The sequence below is a fragment of the Dasypus novemcinctus genome, chromosome 19 (assembly GCF_030445035.2).
Source record: "Dasypus novemcinctus isolate mDasNov1 chromosome 19, mDasNov1.1.hap2, whole genome shotgun sequence".
Lineage (NCBI taxonomy): Eukaryota > Metazoa > Chordata > Mammalia > Cingulata > Dasypodidae > Dasypus > Dasypus novemcinctus.
In genome coordinates this window covers 7924880-7944802 of record NC_080691.1, presented here as the reverse complement: position 1 = coordinate 7944802, position 19923 = coordinate 7924880, and the positions used below count along the sequence as shown (strand labels likewise).

Sequence of the window (19923 nt, the reverse complement as noted above, 5' to 3'; positions counted from 1 at the left end):
AGCAGGGACCACGGGAGAGCAGAGCCCATGGGAGGGAGCAGGGACCACAGGAGAGCAGGGCCCACAGGGAGCAGGGACCACGGGAACAGAGCCCATGGGAGCAGAGCCCACGGGAACAGAGCCCACGGGAGCAGGGACCACGGGAGCAGGGACCACGGGAGAGCAGAGCCCATGGGAGGGAGCAGGGCCCACAGGGAGCAGGGACCACGGGAACAGAGCCCACGGGAGCAGGGACCATGGGAACAGAGCCCACAGGAAAGCAGGGCCCACAGGGAGCAGGGACCACGGGGGAGCAGAGCCCACGGGAGAGCAGGGACCATGGGAGAGCAGAGCCCACGGGAGCAGAGCCCACAGGAGAGCAGAGCCCACAGGAGAGCAGGGCCCATGGGGAGCAGAGCCCACGGGAGAGCAGGGACCATGGGAGAGCAGAGCCCACGGGAGCAGAGCCCACAGGAGAGCAGAGCCCACAGGAGAGCAGGGCCCACAGGAGAGCAGGGCCCACAGGAGAGCAGGGCCCACGGGAGCAGAGCCCACGGGAGGGAGCAGGGCCCACGGAGAGCAGGGCCCATGGGGAGCAGAGCCCACGGGAATGGAGCCCACAGGAGGGAGCAGAGCCCATGGGAGGGAGCAGGGCCCACGGGGAGCAGGGCCCACGGAACATGGGGCCAAGCGCGCGTGTCCGTTAGCTGGCCTGCTCGCATGCATGGTGGACAGGACAGCGACTGTGTCTCCCCGCCCCGCCTCGTCCAGCCTGCTGGGACTGACCCCCATTCCCCGCGGAGCCCCCAGGACACCCGGCCCCGCCGTTCTCTCCCGCCGGGAGGGCTGTCGATTGGTGCACCCACGTGGAGCCAGGGCTCTCCTGCGCTCTCCCGCCGCCTTGCGGAAGGCGTCCTCTCCCCGCGCCCACCACCACGCCACCGTACTTTTCCAGAACAGCGTGGCCCGACATTCCTGCCACCGTGGGTGCTCGCCCGATGGGCAGTCACCACACCAAACAAAACCCGGACGAAGGCAACCTCAGAAAGTCAGAGCGAGGCTCGCCTCACGACCGGCAGTCCCCCGTGTGGAGAGGCCGGAAGGCTGCGAACAGCAAGCTGCAGCGCGCACACCGGTGGTGACAGCGGCACGCTCACCACGGCCAGGACAGGGCACCCAGTGCGCCCCAGGGGATAGCAGGTAAACAGTGCGGGTGAACGGAGCGCGACGGAAACCGCGACGTGCACTCCAGACGGCTCTAGTGGCACGTTTCACGTCATCGCGTTTACCTCAATGAAGTTTAAAAACAAGCAGGCGAAACTATGCCCTCCGAGCAGACATCCTGGCAGCAGGGCAGGCCCTGTGGCTTACACCGTGTCGGGCGGTGCTCCAGGGCTGGCACAGCGTGGGCTGGGTGGGTGCGGAGCTGCAGCGGGGAGGGGCTCCCATGCCACAAGGGGCCACAGAAGGCCACGTAGCGTGTGGGCAAAGCCATAAATCAAAGGAAGGACGCCACATGGGACAGGAACAGCGTGGAATGGCCATGGGCTGAGGGGCTTCCAGGGGCTTCCAGGGGCTGGTGACACAGTGGGGCAGTGGGCAGCAGGTGGCATAGCCGCAAGCAGCAGGGTGGCTCAGCACAGCTGTGGGCAGCAGGGTGGCACAGCACGGCCGTGGGCAGCAGGGTGGCACAGAACGGCCGTGGGCAGCAGGTGGCACAGCTGCATGCAGCATGGTGGCACGGCGGGGCTGAGGGCAGCAGTGGCACAGCAGGGCCAGGGGGGCCCTACAGAGGCACCAGGGCCTCTGCCGACAGCTGAGGAGGGGGCAGCGCCCACTTGTGAAGCGCTGACTGTGTGCCGGGCTCGGGCCCCTTGGTGCAGAGCTGGCTGCAGTGGTCACCACCCTGTAGGAGGCCGACAATAAGAGACGCTGAGCAACCTCTGTGAGGCTGCACAGCAGGAAGGTAGCGGAACCTGGACGCCGTCAAGTGCCAGGCCCAGAGCAGTGCGTGCCAAGCCCTGTCCTTTCTGGACCAAGACAATGGACACAGCCATTGGCCTCCCGAGCTCGCCCGGGGTGGCCCCGACAGGCTCCTGGCCTGGGTGAGGCTAACACTGCTGCTTCATTTCCCTGCCACTCCCGCTACCTCTGGCGCCGCCGTTGATTCTGGCAGCGGGCACTGCCGTGTGCAGCCCGCCGGCTCTACTTCAGCTGGGGACGGAAGTGGCCCGAGCCGGAGGGAGACCTTTGTCCCGACCAGGGCGCGCCGGACCCGGTGACCGGCTGCGGGAGAAGTCCAGCGCCGCAGCGCGGAGCCCCTCGAGGGGGCCCGTCCTTCAGGCGGGGGCACGGGCACCTCTGCGGGCGGGCGTCCGGCAGGCGAGGCAAGTGCGGCGCGGGCAGCCAGTGCCCTTCTCAGGCCGAGGGGCCGAGGCGCGGAGCGGCCGTGGGCAGAGCCCGAGCGCCAGGCCTGCAGCCCGCGGTGGGGTTCACGGCCCCGGCACAGGCCGAGGCCCCCGGCGCAGGCCCTCCCGCCTCCACGCCCCCCACCCTCCACAGCCCGCCCCCTCCTGCCCCTGCCCCTTGCCCTCTTCCTTCCTGACCACCCTCCCCACCCCGTGCTCTGCTCACTCGCTCTCTTTGGCCTTTCCCGGCCCCGGCAGTCCCCTGGGCGGGCGACGCCACCCCCCTGTGCCTGGCCGGCCTGCGCCAAGCGGCAGCTGGCACAGGGGACCCCTCCGTGCCCCCGCAGCGCCCCGCGGGCTGCCCCCTCCCCGCGCTCTCTCACGCTGGGGCGGGCGCCGCCTTACTGGGCCCCCGTCCTCTCCTCAGGTGCCCTGCCCTGGCCGTGGGTTTTAACTGCCGTCTATGAACGTGCGCCCCGAGGCGCGCCCGTGTCCCTGCGCCGGTGCCCGGCTGCCCGCTCGGCCTCCCCACGTGGCACGCGGAGGGAACGGGATTTCTGGCCGCCTCTCCCAGCCGGGCTGCCCCATCCTCGTTAGGGCCACCTTCCGCCCAGTCCCCGCGGCAGACAAGGAAGCATCCCCGACCGCCCTGCCCCCTCGCTCCACATCCGGTTCCCGCAGCACCCGCCACCTCGCCTCTCTGCCACCACCCTGACCACTCCCCCGAGCCTCAGAGAGACTCGCCATCGGCCTCCTGCCGCCCCCAACCTCCCCCCGGGCAGCCAGAGCTGGCATCTCTGCGCACCGCACTCCAGGGGTGCCAACCACCCTTGGGACGAAACCCGCGTGCACGGCGTGGTGCCAGCCTCCCCCGGGCTCGGGCGGCTTCTCCGTCGTGCTCTCTCCTCTCCTCCTTCCCCGCTCCCCAGCGACTCCGGTCTCCCACCAGCCACTGTGGTCAAGGGCCTCCCCGCCTCCAGCTGCAGGACGTGACATTCCCTCTGCCCTGAATGCTTGTCCCGGTCCTCCCCAGGATGACTCCCTGTCGGAGACTGTCTTGCTTATTCCCACTGCTCTCCTAGGACTGCCCTCACCTGTGGCTCCACGGGGCTGGTGGCCGGTGCCCCCAGAGCTTGGTGGGACAGCCGCCAGCATGCACCGAGGCCCCCCCTGGCCAAGCCACCCCCCAGGTCACGGAGGCGGCTCTCGTTCTCCTGCGGTGACGCTGTGGTGCGCCTGGTGCGGTCCGCTCCGCTCAGCTGCAGGAGAAGGCCCCGGAGCCGTCGTCCCCCACGAGCCCGGTGTTTGCTGAGCTTCCGGCCAGCGACCTCGGAGGCCGATGCGCCATGCAGCCGCCGGGACACTGGGCGGCTCTGTGGGGGGAGAAGGGCGACTCCTCGCGCCACAGACTCCGAGTGTTAACCCACAAGTCAGAACCACCAACCAGACTCATCGACAAACCGGCCTGGGGGAAACCCGCGCCTGCGGAGTCATCCCCTTATCAGACGCCTCCTCTAGGACACCGGCGGGCGCAGGCCGGGAGGGACGGTGAGGAAGGATTAGCCGAAAAGAGGAGATATGCCGGTGGCTGGCCCCACAGAGCCAGGTGGACGGGAGGACGAAGTCTGCTCAGAGCGGGTGGAGAGGACAGTGGGTTCGAGAGAACTCGGTGTGATGCATGAAACGGCCGAGAGACAGACACGCCCGAGGCCACGCGCGGGCTAAATGCACTCGTCTATGCTGCCAGGGCGCCCGGGTTCGCTCTGCATCGTGCTGACGCTCTAAACGCGCCAGCAGGGGTGTGCGTGGGAACACGTGGAGAATGCACCGGGCGGCAGGGCTGGTGCTTTGGGCGCGTGACCCGAAGGCCCCCCTGTCCCGGCCTCTGCTCTCCTCTCCTCCTGCCCCGCATCCATCAGGCGGCCGAGCCGTCCAGCCCTCACCGCCGGGGCCGGGACACGTCAGGCGGAGCACGGGCCTCCGGGGCCCTGGTCTGTGGCCTCGTGGGAGACGTCCAGGGGATGCCGTGCATCAGGAGTCACCACCCGCCCCCGCTTCAGGAAGACAGGGGAGCAGGGGGGAGGGAGGAGGGGGAGAAAGGGGGAAAAAGGAGGGGGAGGAAGGGGGATGGGTAGAGGGAGGAGGGGAGGGGAGAGAGGAGAGGGGGAGGAAGGAAGGAGGGAGGAGGAAGGAAGGGGAGGGAGGAGGGGGAGGGGGAAGAGCAGACAAATGAACTCTAAAAAAACGTAGCTGTGGCTATTTGAGAATCATGAATCCCAGAAAGAGAAAGATTGTGAACTAGCGACACCCTTTGATTGCACTAAATCCGGCCAAGGGGACTTGGACGGGACCCCCTGTTACGAGGGCTTTCAGGGCTTCGACCGGTCGGTGGGGCGTGACTCAGGTTGAGACCCTGCCCCTGGGTGAGTGGATATGAATGGACGCCCATCAAAGAAGACACACCAGAGGAAAGAACCTCGTCGTTTTAGTCCTGCCATGAGCAGAAAGAAGGCTCGAACAGCCGAGGCCCCGGAAAAGATGAGCCATTTCGTCGGAGCTTACAGGTGAAATTAGGAAGAAAACAAAACAGCTGAGGCAGATGTAGAAGGCCAGGAAAGAAACGAGCCCTATGCCAGGAGAGGGGGGAGCCCTAAGAAACAGGCCCTGTGCCAGCTTGCAGCGGGGATCAGGAAGAGGAGAGCAGCTGAGCCTGAGAGAGGACGCCGGAGGGGAAGGAGCGCCCTCGCAGAGCTCAGTGCTATTTTGATTCACACTCAGGGCTCGGTGCTATCTTGCTTCACACGCAGCAACACACGGGATGAGTAGTAGCTGGGCTTGGTGAGAAAGCATCTCTGCTGATGCCTTGATTTAGCCTAGACACTGGACGCTTTTACCCCCAAATAAATCCCTATTATAAAAGTACCAAAAGCTTCTGGCACTTCACATCGACACCCTTTGGAGGACTAACACAGAAGGAATCTCTCCCCATTTCTCCCTGTTCAAGCTTATCAAGCGATCCCTTGCCAAGCGAGGTTCTGTCCCAGGAACGTCCCAAGTTCATTTCTACCTGCCTTCGGCTTTTTACTCCCCCTGCCCAGAGTGCTGTGCTTTCCTCCTAAATAGCGCCAGGTCCACCTCCAGCCTCGGCTCCGCTAGGCGGCTGTGCTCAGGTGCTCTCCCCTCGCTGGTCTCCTTTCCTGCAGTGAAGACTGGCTCTCTTTGTCTGCTCAGCATGGGGTAGCAGCACCCTGAACCCCCCTAGGGAAACCACCCTTTCCCTATTGTCAGTCCTTATAATTTGGGCAGAGTAACGACAGCCCTTGGCTCCGGGGGCTGGTATATGATTTAAGCCCCATGGCTGCACGACACAAAGCTAGACCAATGGCACTCGGTTCTGAGGCTCTTGCTAGAAATACGGGGATAGCAGGAGAAGCACTCTCTTGGCTCGTCGCTAGCCTGGTGGGATATACACTGGAGGGGTTGGGTGCTGTGATGGTTAGGTTAATGTGTCAACTCAGCCAGGTAATTGTGCCCAGCTGTTTGGTCAAGAAAGCATTGGGTTAACTGTAATACAAGGATATTTATGGATGTTAGTCATCGGTGAGTTTACTGCATAGATGGTCGATTATGTCTACATCAGTCAGGGAGATTGCCGTCAACAATGAGTGACGCTTTATCCAATCAGCTGAATGCCTTGAAAGGGGAAGTGATTCCAGCATTGAGAGAGAATTTCCCAGCTCATCTTTGGACAGCCAACATCTTCCAGAACTGGTCAAGAACCTTCACTGGACTTTCATCAGAGCCCCTGGTTGCAGCCTGCCTGCTGAACCTGGACTTGTGCATCCCCATGGCCATGTGACAGACTCATAAAATCTCTTGCTATTGACAGATATCTCCTGTTGATTCTGTTTCCCTCGAGAACCCTGACTACTACAGCTACCATCCCTGCCAGGACTTGGTGAGACCTGCCTGGTAATCAAGCCCATAGAGAAGCAGCAAGCAGAGCCAAAGACGAATCGACACTATTCTTGACAACATCAGCTGAGCACCTTGATTCAACTGTGCCTGAAGCCTAACCTATTTCTCAGATTTTCCATTTTATAAGCCAACTCTTTTTTGGGTAAAACTCTATCTCAAAAGGTCCTAAAGTATTTTTCATCAGCAGTTATGGCTGCCACATATCTTAATTCTATAACGTTGGTCTTACATCATTCACTGAGCCTTAATGACTTTTCAGTCTTGTCTCTCAAAATGAAGGCTTTGGAGCTATTCAGTTGGTGTGAAAGAAATTGCAGTTTTGGACCGTGAATTTTAAATCATTATAACTAGGCTCAAACACATCTTAATCAAAATAGGAACCATTACAATCAACACATTTTGCCAATGAGAAATAAGCATAAAAATTCATGCTTCAGGATTTGACAAACTCTTAGAAGGCATTTTCTGCATCCTGCTGGTTGTGGAAGCGTTTTCTCTGCAAAAACTTGTCAAGATGCTTGAAGAAGTGGTAGTTGGTTAACAAGAGGTCGGGTGAATATGGCCGATGAGGTCAAACTTTGTAGCCCAATTCGTTCAACTTTTGAAGCATTGGCTGTGCATCGTGCGGTCGGGCGTTGTTGTAGAGAAGAGTTGGGCCCTTTCTGTTGACCAACGCCAGCTGCAGGCATTGCAGTTTTCGGTGCATCTCACTGATTTGCTGAGCATACTTCTCAGCTGCACTGGGATTCAGAAAGCTGTGGTGGATCTGACCGGCAGAGACCAGCACACAGGACCTGGACCTGTTCTGGTGCAAGTTTGGCTTTGGGAAGTGCTTGGAGCCTCTTCTTGGTCCAGGCACTAAGCTGGTCACCACCAGTGGTTGTATAAAAGCCACTTTCCATTGCACATCACAGTGCGATTGAGAAATGGCTCGTTGTTGTACGAGAAGACAACACTTCAAAACGACCATTTTTAAAATTTTAGGTCAGCTCATGAGGCACCCACTTATTGAGCTTTTCCACCTTACAATTTTTTTTTTTAAGATTTATTTATTTATTTATTTCTCTCCCCTTCCCCCGCCCCACCCCGGCTGTCTGCTCTCTATGTCTTTTTGCTGCATCTTCTTTGTCCGCTTCTGTTGTCAGCGGCACGGGAATCTGTGTCTCTTTTTGTTGCATCATCTTGTTGTGTCAGCTCTCCGTGTGGGCAGCATCATTCCTGGGCAGACTGCACTTCTCTCACGCTGAGTGGCTCTCCTTACGGGGCGCACACCTTGCGCATGGGGCTCCCCTACGCGGGGGACACCCCTGCGTGGCACGGCACTCCTTGCGCGCATCAGCACTGCGCATGGGCCAGCTGCACACGGGTCAAGGAGGCCCGGGGTTTGAACCGCGGACCTCCCATGTGGTAGACGGACGCCCTAACCACTGGGCCAAGTCCACCACCACCTTATAATTTGCTTCAAATGCCCAACAACTGTAGAATGGTTGGTGTTGAGATCTTCATCAACTTCTTACATAGTTTAAGAGGATCAGCTTCGACGACTGCTCTCAATTGGTCGTTGTCAACTCCCGATGGCCAGCCACTCCACTCCTCATCTTCAAGGCTTTCGTCTCTTTTGCAAAACTTCTCAAACCCCCACTGTGCTGGACATTCGTCAGCAGTTCCTGACCAAATGTGCTGTTGATGGTGCGAGTTGTCTCCTCTGCTTTATGACCCATTTTGAACTCAAAGAAGAAAATTGCCTGAATTTGCTTTTTGTCTAACATCATTTCCATAGTCTAAAGCAAATATAAAATAGACAGCAATAAGTCATTAGCAAAAAACATACAGCGAGAAATGCACATTAAAATGATGCATAACACAGGCACGTGGTAAGAATGTATGCCGATTTCAAACGGCAAATTCCAACAATGCAAAACCGCAATTACTTTTGCACTAACCTAATAGTTCATTTACATACAGGGGAAGAGAAAAAATCAGTAAAAGGAGCTTTCTGGGCGTAAAACAGCACATTCTCAGCAGCAGAGAGAGTCGAAGCCGAGGCGCGGGGGGCCAGGGCTGAGGAGGCAGGAGTGCCCGGTTTTCCGTGGCTGGCACAATGCTGGAGACGCCGAGGCAAGCGCGGCAGGTACCAGGGGCTGACTTGCTCTCAAAGCCTCGAGATTGAGGTCACTGGTCTGAGGTTGGTCAAGAAAATAATCCTGTCCAGAGTGGACATGCGGTTTGCAAAGGTGGAGACACAGCAGAGCTGGGCAGGAGAGCCGGGGCTGGTGGCCAGGTGTAAGCGGGCACGGGCCCTCACCACGCGGCAGAGAGGAAGGCGCTGCCGCCAGGGGCCGGGAGGCATGACGCGGAGGCCAGGAGCCTCTGAACCCCGCTTGGGGCCTGTCGCAGCTCGTCCCCGAGGGCTGCTGGACTCCCCGGGTCCTCCCTGGTCCCCTAAGGCCCCCCCCGAAAGCCCTGCCCAGGACCCCAGCCTCACCCGCCCCCCACGGCAGTAGGAGGGTCTGAGGCTGGTCTTAGGGGCAGCGTCACAGCAACCCTGGCCCAGGGGGCCCGGGGGCTGTGCCCTCAGCACTAAGAGGGCCAAGCCTGGCCCGGTCTCCACCACTGCGCCCCCAGCTCCACACGCAGCCTGCCTAGCGCACGCGTCAAGAGCAACTCGCGGAGGGCGAGTGGCACCCACCCAAAGGGGCCGGGGGGTCAGGGAGGGAGGCTGGGGGTCATGGGCGGAGGCTGGGGGGTCACGGGCAGGAGGCTGAGGGGGTCATGAGCCTGGGGGTCACGGGCAGGAGGCTGAGGGGGTCACGGGCAGGAGGCTGGGGGGGTCATGGGCAGGAGGCTGGGGGTCACAGGTGGGGGCTGGGGGTCACAGGCAGGAGGCTGGGGGTCATGGGCGGAGGCTGGGGGTCACGGGCAGGAGGCTGAAGGGGTCACGAGCCTGGGGGTCATGGGCAGGAGGCTGAGGGGGTCACGGGCAGGAGGCTGAGGGGGTCACAGGCAGAGGCTGAGGGGGTCACAGGCAGAGGCTGGGGGGCTCACGGGCAGGAGGCTGGGGGGGTCACGGGCAGGAGGCTGAGGGGGTCACAGGCAGAGGCTGGGGGGCTCACGGGCAGGAGGCTGGGGGGTCACGGGCAGGAGGCTGAGGGGGTCACAGGCAGAGGCTGGGGGGGTCACGGGCAGGAGGCTGGGGGGGTCACGGGCGGAGGCTGAGGGCTCAGGGAGAGTTGGGGGTCACGGGCAGGAGGCTGGGGGTCATGGGCGGAGGCTGGGGGGTCACGGGCAGGAGGCTGAGGGGGTCACAGGTGGAGGCTGGGGGTCATGGGGGGCTGGGGGGTCACGGGCAGGAGGCTGAGGGGGTCACAGGTGGAGGCTGGGGGTTGTGGGCAGGAGGCTCAGGGATTCGGGGGGTGGGATGCTGGGGGTCACTGGCAGGGACTCGGGGGTCACGGGCAGGAGACTCACGTGCAGCTCCCCTCCAGGGTCTGCCGTGGCTGCTGCCTCCCCGTGACCTGGGGCAGCCAGGCCACCAGGCAGACGAGCGCCCTGAGCCCCGAGCGCTAAGTTAACCCGATGGATGCCACGAACTTGCAAGAGGCCACGGAGCAGCCACTTCACGGACGTCAATCCCTGTGTCCAGAAAGGCACAACTTCACCTTCTTCCAAAATCAAGAAATCTACCAGGTGCAATGGATGTATCACGATGATGGGAGAGAGTGTTGCTGTGGGGGGAGTGGTGGGCGGGGGCGGTGGGGTTGAATGGGACCTCATATATATTTTTTTAATGTAATTAAAAAATAATAATAATAATAAATAAATATTTAAAAAAAAAAAAAAAAAACAAAATCAAGAAATCGATCGTCAGCCTCCGTAACCGCACAAAGACACCCATGGAAGGTGCTAGAAGTGGCTTCCGAGTCAGGCTATAAAACCTTTACAGCTTGGCCCAGGCTCTTGGATGTCCGCTCTGGGGGGCGCCCACTAGACGAGAAGCCTGACCGCCGTGCGTCCTCTGTGCTGTGAGGAGGTCCAGGGAGGCGGGGAGAGGCAGCATGAAGGAGAAGCGCCTGGTCGCCCCATTTTTCCAGTTGTCCCCACTGAGCACCAGGTGTGTAAGTAGAGACCCCTCTCAGAGGCACAGCCGACGGCATGGGCCACGTGAATGGACCTGCGGGGAGACCCCAGGCCAGAACCCCGTAGCAGAGCCCCGTCCACACAGAGCCCCGAGACATACCCATGAATCAGGGTTTCCAGCAACTAAAGCCTGGGGTGATTTGTTACGCAGCACTGGGTAACTGGTACGCCTCCCAGCCCGTGTTCCTGAGTCTGCTCTGGGCTACTGTATCTCTACAGAGGAGCGAAAGTGAAGTAGGATCATATCGCCCCTGGCTTCCCATCTCAGCCAGAAAGACAAACCCAGAGCCCTGCCGTGCCTTCAACACCCACGTGTCCAGCTCCTCATCCGTCCATGTCCCCACCTCCCAGCGCTCTCCTGCGGTCACCGCACTTGAGCCACGCTGGCCTCCTCGCTGTCCCCAGCCGTGCCAGGCTCCCACTGCCCCAGGGCCCGTGGGCCTGCTGCCCGCTCTGCCCGGAACACTCTTTCCTGGATTCCGCACGACTCCCCCCTCCTCATTCGGGTCTCTGCTGGCAAGTCACGCCGTCGGCGGGGCCTTCCACGGCCGCCGAATGCAGAGCGCCAGGCTGAGCTCTGCCCACGCTCACCGCGTGACGCACGCACGGCCTCAGTGCCACCAGAAGGCCGGGTCTGCAGGGCACGGCGCGGGCATGGTGCAGGCACGGCCTCCTCAGCACCTGGCAGGGCCCTGGCACACAGCAGGTGCTTAATAAATACTTGTTGAATAGATGAACATTTCCCCAGGAGGGGTTCAGCCAGGTTTTTCATCAGGACAACCGACAGCTGCCCTGTGGAGGGCCCCAAGAAGCCCCTGTGCGGGGTCCAGGGACCCCTTTTTTCTTAAAATCAGCATAAATGCTAATTAGTATTGACTGTACTTCCTCATTGAAGAGTTACCTGACCAGTGTGGTCAAAGAGGCCTCTGGAAAGAGCCCTGTGTTAGCAGATTCATGTTTTACATAACCCCAGCGTGTCGGAGGAAAGGCCTACACGGTCTTTTTTTTTTTTGTCTTTATTTGATTTTTTAATGTTACATTCAAAAAATATGAGGTCCCCAAATATCCCCCACCTCCCTCCCCCCACTCCTCCCCCCATAACAACAACCTCCTCCATCATCATGAGACACTCACTGCACTTGGTGAATCCATCTCTGAGCACCGCTGCACCTCATGGTCAATTGTCCACGCCATAGCCCACACTCTCCCACAGTCCACCCAGTGGGCCATGGGAGGACATACAATGTCCGGTAACTGTCCCTGCAGCACCACCCAGGACAACTCCAACCCCTCAAAATGCCTCCACATCTCATCTCTTCCTCCCATTCCCCACACCCAGCAGCTACCATGGCTACTTCCTCCACACCAATGCCACATTCTCTTCGATTACTAATCACAATAGTTCATGAAGAGAATATCAGTAAGTCCACTCTAATCCATACTCTATTCCTCCATCCTGTGGACCTTGGAATGGCTGTGTCCACTCCACATCTATATCAAGAGAGGGCTTAGATTCTACGTGGATGCTGGATGCAATCCTCCTGCTTTCAGTTGTAGGCACTCTTGGCTCCCTGGTGTGGTGGTTGACCTTCTTCACCTCCATGTTAGCTGATTGTCTTTTGATCAACTTAATTATCAGTATTAAGACAGGCAGCATGTTAGGGGCATTTGGAAGCAAAAAGCCAACTTGAGGGTGTGACCAATAGACTAACGCTCGCCCCGACAAGCGCTGAATCCCCGCTGGCGCACCTCTGGGGCTTGTCCACCCCATGACCGCACAGAGAGCAATGGGGCTTTGTGGGGTGCTGCGCCCCGCCCAGCCGCCCTCAGGGCTGGGGAGCCGGCGCGGTTCAGCTGACTGTGACCCACAGACGCTCCCACGACGTCGGCACCACCCGAGCACCCCGTGTCCGCCCAGTCGTGGAGCGAAGCCGCCGGATCGGAGGGCGTCAGCCGGGAGGTCCCGGGGGGAGCAGAGCTGCCCCACGGGCCTGTGTCCCCTGCCTCCATCCCCACAGAGCGCGTCCACGAGCCCCGGCCCCGCCACGGCCCCCGCTCCTCGCCCTCCACCCGGCCCATCAGCGAGTCCTGCGGACCTGCCCCTAGGCGCTCAGCCCCCGCCGCCCCCACGCGCTCCACTCCCCTGCCTGACCAGGCCCCGTCCCCCCCCCAGGCTCCTGGCTTCCACGCCACGTCCCCCCACCTCTGAGCGTGGCAGCCGGAGTGACCGAGACTAACCTACGGCAGATGCGGGTCAACGCCCTCCCCCCGCGATAACGTCGGGACAAGCCCATGCAGGCCTGGCTCGTGCCCAGCCCTTCCCGGAAGCCCTGGCTGGGCACCGGGACCGCAGCGCCTCCCACGTGGGGTGAAGACGGGCTTCTGACCCCTTAAATCCGACTGGCTTCGGACAACAGAGCGGGGCGGGCGCGGCCTGCGCGTGGTCCTGTGAGGCCTGCCGAGCTCGGGCCCCCCTCCTGGCCCGCTCTGCCGAGACGAGGAGCCCTGGCTGGGCGGTGGGAGGGCGGCAGGAGCCCACCCGGTCCAGCTGAGCCTCTTCAGGCAGCCACCCGACGCACAAGCCCCAGCCGAGACCCCGGCCAACCCGCAGGCTCGCGGTAAACAGCCACTGTGGTGAGCCACTGAGTTTTGGGGTAGTTTGTTATGCAGCATTGTTGTGGCCATAGATAACTGACACAGCACCCCCCAGTACTTAAGTACAGATGCCAAGGCTCTCATCTTGGCCTCTAGAAGCTGCCCGAGCTGGCCTCGGTCCAGGAGTCCTCTCTATACATGGCCGCTAGCCCCCAGGTCCCAGCCACACAGCCTTCTTGCTGTCCCTTGAACACGTCAAGCGTCTGCTGCACGTCAGGCTCGTTGCATCCCCGCCACCTCTGCCTGGAAAGCTCCCCTGCATAGACGAGGCTCACTGGGAGTTCCTCCCTGGTGAGAAGACGTCACCCTGCCACCACCGACCGCTCCCCTGGTGGAGTTTTGTCACACGCCTGTCGCCCCCGACACCACGCTCCACGCGCTCGTCTCTTCCTCTGCCGACCCCCTCGCCTGCTGGGGCATCGTGTTCTGCGTTACTGCCGGTCCCGGCCCCTGAGCACAGCCTGGCGCGGATCAAGGCTCAGCGACGTCCGAGTGGGCGGGCGGGGGCTCATGGTCAGGCAGGAAGCGACTCGCAGGCCAGGGCAGCCCCCAGGAAGCTGCGCTCCGCTGGCCGTGGCAGGCTGACCACGGACCCCACGCGGGTGATCTCGGGGCGACGGGGAATGGCCCGCGGCGGCCGAGAAGGTTCCTGAAGACACGCTGTCCCACCCTTTCCTGCCTCCCTGGAGTGACAGTCCAAGTAAGGACGTTTGTTTTCCTGGGAAAGGAGGAATTACATGATTTCTCATATCTCCTTCACTATATCAGCTGCTGGGACGCTCAGAGCCCAAGGAGAATCTTAGAGAGTTAGTGTATTTAATCGCAGAGCCGGCCTCTTTAATTCTCTTTTCCCTTAGTCCTAGTTTCCTGCGTCCATTCACATCGTTTCGGCATATCATCACATGCTGTCGATTCATCATGTCTTCGTGCAACGTGTCCGATCCTTGGAAAGAGGCGTGACGAGACACGTGTGTGTATAAAGAACTCACGGCTTACCGTCTGTGAAACCACGATGGCCAAGAGGGCCTTGCAGCTGCACGTCGGGCCAGTTTGGCTCGTGGGCGCGGCGCTCGTCGGCGTTGTTCTAGCTGGGCTCTTTCAGGAAACGTCCGGCCTCGGCTTTGCTTCTATCTGTTGCTCTAAAGGCTTTTGATTTTGATTTTTATCTTGCAGCTCAGCAGGCCTCCGGGCTGGTTCGTGAGCCGCGCTGGGCCCCTCGCAAGCCGCCTGCGCCCTCGCCTGCTTGGCGCCAGGTCGGGTCCAGCTCCGGCCTCCGGCAGCCTCGGACGAGACGCAGCCCACCCAGCCTGCCCGCAGGGACCCCGCCTGGCTCAGGGAATCGAGGCTAGTTGGAACCAGCCGGGCCTCCAATTCGGTTCAAACCGCCGATAGCGGGAGACCACGGAGCACCCTCGGCTGGGGGACTCTGGGTCCAGCAGCAGCGTCCACCCAGGCCGCCGGGACCTTATCGGTCAGTTCGGAGGCTCACGGCCTGCCCTCGCTCACCTCTCCTCCCCAGGCGGCGCGGTGACGCTGCCGGTGCGTCGTGGAAGGCGACAGACAGTGGTTAGCCCGTCCCCGGAGCGCAGAGGGGTCCAGAACCAGGGCGAGGGCCGTGGCCTCCGCGTCCCCCCTCCTCTCGGTCATCAGCGCCTCAGCCCGCCGGCCGCTCACGCCGGGCTGCGCAAGTTCACCAGACGCGCCCGTTCTCCCAGCTGCAACGGAGTCGCCCCCGAAGGCACGAGCCTTTCACGCCAGCTCGGCTTTCTCCTGTTTCTGCAGAGTGCCCTCCACTCAAAACACCCCCTTAGCTCTCCTCAGGGCCCCCCAAGGCTGGGAGGGGGCTTCTCGGCAGCCAGACCCCCATGGGGGCTTCCCGCTCCGCCGCCTCCTTTCTCAGAGGGTCCGCCTTTGGTACCAGGAGCCGCCGCCCCCCAGGAGCCCCCTCCCAGGCCCCGCGGGCACGTGGCCCTGCTGGGCCTGAGCAGGGGCCTGGCCTACTAGGGGGGTGCCCGGGATCCCCACCAGGGCCCCGACACGGGAGGAGGGCTGAGGAGAGGCCGTGTGGGGGCTCGGACATGGAGGGGCCCTAACAGCCTCAAGGGCTGGGGGAGGCAGGAAAGCTTCTCCGGGAGCTTCCGGAAGGCACCGCGCATGCCTGTCCTCACCCAGCCGCCACGTCTGGATGACTCGTCATTGCCCGGGAACCGAGCGCGCAGCTTGTCTCGTCCTCGCGCCACCGACCCCTGGGAACCCGCGGAGGGGCTGCCCGGGCCTGGAGGGTGGTGGGCAGTGGCCCCCTGCCCGCCACCAGGCCTCACCAGAGCCCCTGCCCACCACCAGGCCCCCCGGGAGTCCCTGCCCGCCACCAGGCCCCACAGGAGCCCCCCGCCCCATCTCACCAACCGAAAACGCCCCCAACAGTGCCCTAGGGCCCTGGTGGCCCCAGCCACGTGGTCCCATGCTCGCCCTTTGCCCTCGGGCTGGACGTGGGGGGCTGGCCGGGGGTGCGGAGCCGCGTTAATGAAGCGTCGCCTGGGGGCGTCTCGTCGCCTGCGCTGTCGTGAACTCAGAGCAGACAACAGAGCGCAGGGGGGCCCGTCGCCGACCCTGCCTTCTAAAGGCCCCTCAGCCCGGGCGCTGCTGCCTTCGGGACCCTGGGGTCAGCCCGGCGCCGCCCACTGAGACTCACCTCTCACGGGGACGCGGGTGGCCTCCAGGGCACACAGCCTGGGCGAGCAGCACCCCACGCAGCCCCGCGTCTCGGGACCCTGGAGGGGACCCCTCCGTGCCCTGGCACCCCTCCCACCAGGCCTCCGCTGTCTGCTCACCCCCTCCAGGGGCTCCTAAAATCTCCCATAACCACCAGAGCTGGGCGCAGCCACGCAGCACCCAGAGGGACGAGGGTGTGGGGCCCTGCCAGACCCCCACTAGGCCCAGGGGTGCCCCTCCGGGGGGAGGCCTCACACCGCAGCCCAAGCCGGGTCAACCAGCAAACAAGAGCCTCTGTTCCTAACCCATGCTCTGCTCCTCCAGCCTGTGGACCCTGGGCTGTGATGTCCACTCCACCTCTAAGTCGAGAGGGGCTTAGATCCCACCTGGATGCTGGATGCAGTTCTCCTGCTTGCATTTGTAGGCACTCTCGGTTCCCTGGTGTGGTGGTTGACCCTCTTCACCTCCCCGTTAGCTGACCTGGGTAAGTCCAACGCTTAGAGTGGGCTTAGTGGTATTCTACTATACAATTATTGTGACCCTAGCAACAGAAAAAACTGTAGCACTGATGTGAAAACAGTGGCCATAGGAGCTGCTGAGGGCAGGGAGAGGGAGGAAGGATGTGATGTGGGGCATTTTCAGGACTTGGAGTTGTCCTGAATGATAGTGCAGGGACAGATGCAGGGCATTGTATATCCTGCCATAATCCACTGAATGGACTGGGGATGAGTGTCAACTACAGAGTAAACGATCATCCATGCGGTGCAGCAGTGCTCCAAAATGTATTCACCAAATGCAATGAATGTGTCATGATGATGAAAGAGGTTGTTGATGTGGGAGGAGTGGGGTGAGGGGGGTGGGGGATATGATAATCTTTTATATTTTTTAATGTAACATTTTGTGCGATCTATGTATCTTTTTTAAAAAAAGATAATTTCTTAAAGAAGGATAAAATTAAAAAACAAACGAAAGCAGGAACAACAAAAGCCCCGGTTTCTTGGCCCGGAGCCGGGCACTCATTCCCGCTCCTTGCTCAGTGCCTGGAGGCATCTGAGGCGGGGACCCCCAAAGCCCCCAGGCCCCCCAAGGGAGCTGGGGAGACACTCACATCCCTGTTGGCTGTGAGGAGCCCCAGAGAATCAGCACACGGCTGCACTCCTCCCGTAGGACAGCAAGAAAACGGTCAGGCACACCCCAGAGCAGGCCCGGACGTGAATATTTTATCCCGTAGCTTTCTTTAACTTCCCCACGATGAGAATCCAATATAAAATTTAACACACACAACAAAGCTGTGGGAATCACTTGGCTAAACTCAGTGACGTCCACGGCGAGATCAGCCCGGCCGTGAAACGTGCCAGGAGGTCCCAGCTCCCAGAGACGCGCCACAAAGCCGCTTCAGTGCGCCCTGACACAGCGAAGCCCTGGTTTAGCTGTCCTCTAGGGCAAGGTCACCAGGCAGCCGAGGCACAGTCTAAAATTCCTGACGTTTATGAAACCAGAGGAGATGCCCCGCCTTTACTTGAGTAAGTGTGATCTCTGGGCCAGAGCGCAGCCGCCACCCCGTGCCTGCCATCTCGCACCCAGCTGTGGGTGCTGTCCTCAGAAATGGAAATGTGGGAAGCAGACTTGGCCCAGTGGTTAGGGCGTCCGTCTACCACATGGGAGGTCCACGGTTCAAACCCCGGGCCTCTTTGACCTGTGTGGACCTGGCTCACGCACAGTGCTGATGCGCGCAAGGAGTGCCCTGCCACGCAGGGGTGTCCCCAGCGTAGGGGAGCCCCACGCGCAAGGAGTGCGCCCCGTAAGGAGAGCCGCTCAGCACGAAAGAAAGTGCAGCCTGCCCAGCAATGGCACCGCACACACAGAGAGCAGACACAGCAAGATGATGTAACAAAAAGAAACACAGATTTCCGTGCTGCTGATAAGGAAAGAAGCAGTCACAGAAGAACACACAGCGAATGGACACAGAGAGCAGACAACGGGGGAGGGGAGGAGAGACAAAAAATAAATCTTAAAAAAAAAAAAAGGAATGGACACACGTAACTGCTTCCAGGAACATAATCGCTTCCAGGAACACTCACGTTTGGTGATTTCCTGCTTTTTATACGATGGAATGGGGGCACACAGCTCCGAGAGCCCAGTGTCCCGATGACGGCCTGATGAGGTGCCGGGTTCCCAGCCCGGGGACGCCGCAGACCCCTCCCCTCGCCGGCCCCGCGGGGCGCAGATGAGGGACGCGGGGCAGCCTACCTTCAGGGTGCGCTCCAGGTTCTCCAGCGTGGCTCGGGGCTGGCCTCTCCCCGCGCAGCCAGGTCGCGTTCCCAGGGGGCACTGCTGCGCGTGTGGCCAAGCCGCGCATAATCCGCTCTCACCTGCGGGCAGAGAGGGCGGGACGGGGCGCCTGTCACCGAGGGCACGGCGGGCCGGCGCTGACTGGGGACAGGCCCCGGCGCCCGCGAGAACCTCCCCGGGCCTTGTTCGTAAGCCAGGGGCCTCACGGGGCCACCTCGTGCCCAGGGCGATACCTGCCGGGGAGCTGGCCGATCGGCACTGGGCCTCCCCCTTCTCCCGCCCCAGCCACGACAATTGTTCAGGCCTGCGTGTGGGACCCAGACCCGGTGTGGTCCCCGCCCCTGGAAATGGTGGTTGGCTGGGAGGGGCGAGAGACCCAGCTCATCCACGGACAAGGAGATGCTGCCTGGGGGCAGAGGCGCCCCTCCCGCGGGCCCTGGGTGGCCTTAGCTGCTGTGCCACCTGCCATTGCGAGGAAAGAACCCCCTGAGGACAGCGCCAGTGGAAGGGAAGGAGAGCCAAGAGTCAGAGAGAGAGAAGCTGGACTGATGGCGTGGCTTGAGCACCTAGATCAAGCTGTGCCTGAAGCTAACATTCCCTCTCCTTTCCAGTTACTTGGGAAAATAAACGTGTTTGCTTATTCCAACTGTAATTGTTTTCTGCCCCTTTTAATTACGCGAGTCTCAACAGATACAAACGTGTTCCGAAAACTATAGATACTTGTTCTTTTATCTAGTACTTTCCAGCCTGTCTTAAAAGCAGCTAGAAGTGACAGCACAATTATCCCTGGCCTAGTATCGATGCACTGATAACCTCAGAAGCCACGTCCCGTCTGCTCTCAGGCCACAACCCCCGGGGCCAGGTGTGAATTTTTTCGGGAGCAGGTCTTTCCTCGCTATTTCCGACGGCTTCTGCTCTGGGTGGAGCCGAGCACCCCAAGAGCGACATGCTGAACCCCCATCCCTAGGGCCGCAGAACGTGACCCAGAAATACGGCCATTCAGACGAGGATGCGCCCAGATCCAACACGCCGGCGCCCTCGTACGAGAGGGACGCCAGGAGACGCGGCCACGCGACGGCAGGAGGGGCCCCGAGCTCGGCCGGCAAGCGAGGCTGCCAGGGCAGGTGGCGGAGGCTGTGCGAGGCCGCCCGCCGGCCCCAGCGCTGAGGCCACCGTTGCGGCTGTCCTGAGTCCCCAGCTTGGGGCTCTCTCAGGGTGGGCCTGGGACACCCCAGGGCACGTGGCTGGAGAGGAAAACCACGGGGCTTCGTCTCCCGTCTTCGCCCTGCGAGCACTGCATCTAAACCCAACAGCAGGACTTGTGCGTCTTCCCTGCCCCCAGACGCGACAACGCGTCACGCCTTCTGGAGGGGACGTTGGAGAGCCACGCTTTCCAGCAGCAGGTCCTCGTTCCAGTCCTTGGGGTGGGATGAGAGAAACGGGACAGCCTCTGCGCACCAAGGGAGAAGAGAAAGGAAGGCCCCACCCGGCTCCCCTAAGCGGGAAGCGGGGGCCGCGGGGGCTGGACTCAGAGGCCGTGCGAGTCCGACCCAGGAGCGTGTTCCTGCCGTCCCACCGCGACACAACGTGTCACCGGGCGGCGAAGGTGGGAAACACGCCGTGGGCTCGGGGGCGGCTGTCAGGGCCCGCCCGAGCCACGGCAGCTCCCACCCGGGCACTGCTCTCACGCCCACGGCGCGCCCGGGCCTGGCCCGGCCCTCCAGAACGTTCGCTTTGGGGGGCGTTTGAGCTCCCCTTGAGC

General features: G+C 61.5%; 1 protein-coding gene across 5 annotated transcripts in view; it reads right to left on the bottom strand.

Moving 5' to 3' along the window:
- RIMBP2 (RIMS binding protein 2) overlaps positions 1-19923 on the bottom strand; it is a 252212-nt gene that overhangs the window by 75138 nt on the left and 157151 nt on the right. For all 5 annotated transcript variants that reach the window (XM_071209739.1, XM_071209737.1, XM_071209741.1 and 2 more), the window contains one exon: positions 18120-18241. The gene's annotated coding sequence lies outside the window, so the exon portion shown is untranslated. Of the gene's footprint in view, positions 1-18119; positions 18242-19923 lie in introns of those variants that run through there.